This window comes from Lathyrus oleraceus, chromosome 7 (assembly GCF_024323335.1).
Source record: "Lathyrus oleraceus cultivar Zhongwan6 chromosome 7, CAAS_Psat_ZW6_1.0, whole genome shotgun sequence".
NCBI classification, from domain to species: domain Eukaryota; kingdom Viridiplantae; phylum Streptophyta; class Magnoliopsida; order Fabales; family Fabaceae; genus Lathyrus; species Lathyrus oleraceus.
The window spans coordinates 169668061-169675567 of record NC_066585.1 but is presented as its reverse complement, the minus strand read 5'-3'; the positions used below and the strand labels follow the sequence as shown (position 1 = coordinate 169675567).

The window sequence follows — 7507 nt, the reverse complement described above, 5'->3', positions numbered from 1 at the left end:
TTGTGAAACCCTCTATGTTTAATTAGAGCACTGTATCAATATGATAAATTACAAGATTAAAAAAATTAGGTTTTTAATATGTGGTTGTTGAGAGTACTTTATTTACTTTACAAGTGATGAATTGCAAGTGTAGAAAATTATTTGGGGTTTAAGATTTGTGTTCTTATATAATCATATAATTGAATATTTATTTTATTTATCTAATATTTTTTGTTTTATATCATAAACAAATGAATGCAAAAGACATAAAAAATATATTGCATTAAACATTTGATCTTTCTCAAAATCAATGAAATAAGGATCTTCAACAGTTGCTCTTCTCCAGGGTCGGTCCTGACTTTTTAGAGATCCGGGGCAAATAATAAAAATGGACCCCTAATAAAAAATACATTTTTTAAAAATAGAACAACATTGTATTCGTCAAATAAAAGATGTTATTGCACTCAGTTCTCTACCAAATCATTGTATTCGCCAGCGTCGACATTAGTTATAACTATTTCCTCCTCCAACCTGAATATTGAGAAAACATTGTCATAAGTCTAAATAAATAGTATAAACAATATAAGGATCAATTTTGATATAGTTAATCGTAAGTGAAAATTAGAAAATTAAGATTATAAGCTAGCTATGGTAGAAGTCTTAGACAAAAGAATATCCTTACATAAATAAGAGACTTGCAATGACCACACCTAAATACAATAATGAATTTGTCAAGAAAATAAGATTCAGAAATATTAAAAATGAAAAAAGATCACCAGATCACAAAGTTATAGAAGATTGTGTTAATATATACATACAATGGTGCATAAAACTCCACTAGAATATCTTTTGTTTCATCTAAAATAACTTTATCAAAGTTATCAGGGGATAAAACTACCACACTAAATGAAAGAGAAAATATCTTCTCGATCCTAAGTCACATAAAGTATGTGAGATTTTTAACCCACCAATGGTGCAAGTGATGTTGAATTCCCCTGGATCCTTCATCTTTGGTGGAATGTCTGATGGCTCTACTGTCTCCTCTTTCTCTGTCATGTTGACTTGTTCTTAAGTCAACTTTTACTTTCCACCTTTCAGCAATACCTGCATAAACTTAGCAAACTTGGGAATTAACTCTAAAATTTCATGAAAAAAGATACTTACCTGAAGTTGTCTCAACATTTCTTTAAAATTTTCAAACATTCTAGCCTCATCCTCATGTAGTAGCTTCTTCTTAATGATGAAATATGGTAGTTTTGTGTAATCTGGTAAATGTGGATTTGGTTCATTCAGAATTTGATCATTTGTTCTCTTCCAAGGAGAATTTTTATCAATGAGTTGATCAATGGTGACTTCTCTTTCCTCTTCGTCACCTTGATTTCCAATCTCATCCTTTTCAATTTCCCATTCCTTTTCTTCAATGTTATCCTCTTTAACTTTTTAAGCTTCCTCCTTTCTAGTAACCATCCCAAAATCCATTTTCACAACCTTGCATGTTTAATTCTTAGGATTATCAACAATGTTATTGATGAATCCTCCACTTGAGCTTGGTAAAGCGGCTATTTGTTTGGATAATTGAATAATCTGAGTCTCCAAATTCTTGATTGACGTATCATGGTTTCTACTCAAAATTTCATGGTTCCTAGTTACCTGCTCAAAGCTACTTTGAGTAACTTTAATGAAATTCTGCAAAGTATCTTCCAACCGTTATGACTTCCTTTGAAATAGAGCTTGTTGGCTTTGTTGCATCCCTGGGTTGGCAATTGAATTTTTATTACTGCTCCAATGGAAATTGGGCTGATCTTTCCAACTCAGACTGTATGTGTTAGAATACGGGTTATTCTTTTGAAAACCTGCAAATTGGACTTCCTCACTTGTCCGTTCCAACTAACACCTTCCATTCGTATGTTCGTCTCCACATAAGTCACACTAGAGTGCTTGTACCTGGCTCACGTTAGCTATACATAAGCTGCCTTTAGCTAGATTTTTATTCAAAAATTCAATTTGAACTAAAAGAGAAGTATGAGTATCAAAAGGTAACATACCTTTAGGCATGCCAATAGTTTCAAGCTTGACCGGCCTTTCACTTTTCCAACGGTACTCATTCGTACACATCTTATCAATGAGGTCTTTTATAGTTTGGTCATTTGACGGATAATACCTCCCGTGGAAGCATCCAATAACATGTGAGTTTGACTCTTGAGACCTTTGATAAAGTTTTTCGTTTGCTCCATATTATTCATGTAGTGATTTGGGCATTTGCGCAACAAAAGTTTAAATCTTTCCTAAGCGTCATAAAGTGACCTAATTTCTTGTTGCTCAAAATTAACAATTTCTGCTCGACGCTCGATAAACAGAGTAGTCGTAAAAAATATTTCAAGGAATATATCTTCCAATTCCTTCAAAGTCCGGATTGTTCCATTCAGAAGGCAAAGTAACCAATCTTTCGCCCTTTCAATTAGTGAGAATCCAAACAACCTCAATTTAACATGGTCTTCAGTGATATCATTAGGTTTGCACATTGAAGTTGTTTCATAGAAGCGTGCAAGATGAGTCCATGGATCTTTAATCTCATTCTTGTCGAATGAACTTTCTATTAAATAGGAAAGTACATAATTTTTTATATCAAAGTTAGTAGAGTCTTCCGGTACAAACCCCCTAGAAATTTGTCCTTCATCAATTCGTTTATAGTAGTCCCCCATAGTGAGAGGTTGTACAACTGCCATAACTTTTTCTTCAGAGTCAGAAGAACTTGACAATTGCTCTTCTTCTCGTACTCCTCCATTCAGATTTGCTTCTTTAAAGAATTTTCTCTTAAAAGACTTCTCTTTAGGCTCTAGATATTGTGTTGTACTTTTTTCCTTTCTTATCATCAAAATGACATTTCCTTTATGGAAGTTTTTCTTGAAATCCTTTGTTCCTGAAGTATAAGCAACGAATTGAACACTTTGAGCTTTTGTCTTTTTCATAAAATCTTCTTATTGAGTTACAATGGTTATCATATCATCCATAGACCATTCAACTTTCTGGGTATTACAGTAGATCATCATAACATCAAATTGAGGAGGCAACGACTCAAGAACCCTCCAAATTAGAGTGCTCTCACCAATTTCAACTTTGAGAGCTTTCAACTTATTTTAATAGTGAATCAATGTCATAATATGATCACACAAACTACTAACACCATTATACTTAGTTTTGTCAAACAAAAAGAGATACTCACACTTCTTAGCCTTATCAAAACGAGTGAACTTCTCACCAACAGACTTCAAATAATCTTTAGTACTCTCACTTCCAGGTATGCTTGTCTAGTGAATTTTTCCATAATGTAAGATATCACCTTAAGACACACTCTATTAGAGTGTTCCCACTTTTCATAAAGAGTCCTCTGAGCTTCAATAGACGCGTTAGTAATATCTCCAGGTTTTTCAATTCTTAGAGCCAAGTCAAGGTTGGTTATAACCAAATAAAGGTTAAGAGACTCTTTCCATTTCTCATAATTGGCCCCATTCAGAGTTTTGACCGAGTTGGGAAAAGAGGTAGTTATGAAAGAATAAGGAATCATTAAGTGAATAATGATGTAATATAGGAAAAATGATTCCAAATATACAAGTCATACATTTCCCTAATAAAACTCTAGCCCATTATGATCTTACATCAGAAATACAATAATAAACACAAACCTATATTACCAAAATTTCAATATTGATAAGATATTTAAATATGATAAAATAAGCATAAAGTGCCGATGATATTTTATATCATAACAAAATTACACTAATGATAATATAACGATAAGGTATAATTCTTACTGATATAATATAGATCATAATTTCTAATAAATAAAATTTTATTTATTTTGAATTTATATCAATAATAATATATCGATAAAATATGATTATTATTAATATAAATAATTTTTATTATCAACAAATTAATTATGTAATTACCATACAAATTTCATATAATTATACTCACGGTAGGTGAAATTATAATCTTACGAATCAATAATATTTATGTTCAACATGATAGTTATTTTATTTTATTAACCAAGCATAATAATTATTAATATAAATTGAGATAAAGCACTTACTATGAGTAATAAAAGATAGCAATATCCAAAATATCTGTATGCGATAATAACCGATATATGATTATTATTATTAATTAATATTATAATTATTTTAAATTAAAAATATATGTACGCTATAATAACATCAAAAATTAATTGTATACTTTGTTTTTATGTGTGTGACCAAGACTTAAGCCCATATAATTTTGTGACTATGTAAGACTTACTCCTCCTAAACAATTAAGAGTGTTTTTTTTTTGTTGTATATGAAATGTTTGTGATTGAAATTATTTTGTACCGCATTCTATACCAATGTCAAGTTGGAAATGATGCAACTTATCTTAATAAAAGTTCCCTTTTGTCTCAAAATAACTTTCAATTTTTAATATAATATATATTTTTAAATCTACTCTATAATATTATTTGCACTATTCTGAATTTAATATATTACTATTTTATATTTATAATAAATTTAAATATATCAATACATAATAAATATACTTTAATACAAATATTCTTTTTTATAAAACTACTTTCACATTTTCAATTGTCAACAAATCTATATTAATAGCAATAAAATCATTTATTTACCAATAAATGTAATACCACAATAAAACTTTTTCAATTCTTATAATTCACTCAATAATGAAGTGTTAGGGAGTAGAAGCGACTGAGTATTGAAAATAGGGGTTTAAAACCGAACCAACGCAATAGAAAACTGTCAATCAAATCAAATCGAAACCGTAAAAAATAGTATTTGGTTCGGATGTGTTTGAGTCATTTTTTAACAAAACCGCGTGGTTCAGTTTGGTTTGTGGTTTGTATTTTTCAAACCGAACCAAGCCGTATTATATTACAATCCAAACTTCATGTATCCCATATTCTTTGTCATGTACGTCTCGCATCTTCTACTCTAATATCTCTTCTCCCTAGTTTCTTCTTTTTCATCTTCTCACTTTTATGTTACTATTTTATCTTCTAATTAAGTTTTTAAGGCACCTTTCTTCTCTAATCTCACATCTCATATTCTCTTTCTTTTTCATCTTCTTTAATCTCTCATCTCATCTATTTTTTTGGTTTTATTATAATATTTTTGATATTGTTTTATATTATTATTTTTTCCACCTTTCTGTAAATTGATTTTTGTATATTGAATAAGAAGTTTTTGTTTAAATAGGATGAGTTTTGTTGTTATTTGGTAATGTATGAATAAATAAACACAAAGTTGTGTTGTTCTCTATAGATATATGTATGAATCAATAAAAAATTTATAAAAAAAATCGAGTCAATCGAACCAACCCAAATCACATTGGTTTGATTTGGTTTGATTCAGTTTTATTTCTAAAAATCAACCGAACCAAATCGAACCCCGTATTTTTTGATGATTTTTACCGTCAAAACCGCACCGTGAACACCCCTAATTGAAAAGGTAAAGAAAACCAAAATAGCTGACAATAGGAGTGTTCAAATCAATTATTTCGTCATCATGTGACAATATAATTCAGTTAATCAACCACACGCTAAAAGGCATACATTGACATATCTAATTTAAATAATCACAAATTGATAATTATAGTAAATTCTATCATATATATATATATATATATATATATATATATATATATATATATATATATATATATTATATATATATATATATATATATTATATATATATATATATATATATATATATATTTGACTTTGATACTAATAGATAAAAAATTAATAAAAAATTAATAAAAAAAATTAACAGTATAACCATTGATACAAAATTATCAGTATAACCAAAATCCTAGGTATTATTCTAGGATATATTATAATATGTATAATATTTGTTTGAGTGTAAACTGAGAAAGCAATGCTTGATATGTGAGTTAATGGGATAACTTGAATATATATAACCACCCGATGATAAAAAAGATATCTCTAAACAAGAATCCCTCACGAGTCATTCAAGAATTGAGTCTAATATAATATTTATTTTTATTAATTAAATTAATAATTATATGTTATTTAATAATAAATTAAAGTAAATCCATAGTATGTTTAATAATAAATTAAAGTAAATTCATAGTATGTTTAAATATTTTGGATCCATGATATAAAATGATGGAGAAATATAAGGGAAAGTGAATTCAAGCTATCTGATTGAAATGAAGAAGCACATAAGTGTTTTTGTGATGCAAAAGTACCATTCAAATTAAAGGGAGTATTTTATCGAATTTCGGTAAGACTTGCGAATTTGTATGAAAAAATTTATATATATATATATATATATATATATATATATATATATATATATATATATATATATATATATATATATATATATATATATATATATATATATATATATATATTATTTTTATTTTTTCAAAATACCCACAAATATAATGTGACATACTTTCTGTGACAATTTCCAACATCCCATTGAATGAATAGCTCTAGATATGATTCATGCATCTTACTTTTGGTTTCTAAGTTACATTTTCAATAGCTGATTTATCCTGGATAATATTCATAGATGGAATCAATTTTCTGTATAGTTTTTTTGATTTTTCTTATACTCAATTCTCTAAGACAAGGTCGTAAAAAGTCAAATTTGTTTTTATCTTACACCATCCAACTCAAAAAATGAGGGATGATAAACATGCTTACAAAGTTAGGTTATGACACATGAATGTAATTATGAAGATTAGAAAATTAATAAGGTATCACTGCTTAGTAAGCTGCAATATCCACAAGTTTAAGAAGTTAAAAAATCCAATAAAATGAAAATTAATATTTCATATTTCATATTTTAAATGTTTGAGATAATCTCACTCATCTGAGTGAACCTAACAAATAAACATGTATGTAATCTTAAAATTTAAGTAGTTATTTTTCTATTATATTATCTTTTCTACCTAATATGCATTTTTTAATCTTTTCCTAAATTACCTTAACCTTACTTGTATTTTGCTAAACCACATTCAATTCTAACATAAGATTGAAATTATGAGAATTCCAACATGAATGAACGTTGTTGTAGAAAAAGTCGATGAGGGTAACTGAATTAGTATCTTAAAAGCATAGATGCACTTGCATTAATATTTGTCAGTCTCTCCTTTTAAGAGTAATTATTAATTAATATTTGCAGTTTTTATAAATATGTGGCCCATTAGCTCAGTTGGTTAGAGCGTCGTGCTAATAACGCGAAGGTCGCAGGTTCGAGACCTGCATGGGCCAACAATTAATATTTTATGCGAAAGTTACATCAATATTCATCTTTCTTTTATGGAAAAACCACTCACGTATTGTTTACCAAAATCCCCTATGAATAAATATCATGTTATATTAGTATTCCGTTTACTCTCTTTCCACCATGATAATCAAGTTAGTATTATGTTTTAACTTAATAATTTAAATTTAAATTTAAATAAATTATATAATAAACCTTTTTGACATGAACTCT

General features: G+C 28.2%; 1 non-coding gene across 1 annotated transcript; it reads left to right on the top strand.

The window, feature by feature from the left end:
- The first annotated feature begins 7207 nt into the window (after positions 1–7207).
- TRNAI-AAU (transfer RNA isoleucine (anticodon AAU)) lies at positions 7208–7281 on the top strand. The gene has a single exon. It is a non-coding gene; the product is annotated as a tRNA-Ile (tRNA).
- The last annotated feature ends 226 nt before the right edge of the window (positions 7282–7507 follow it).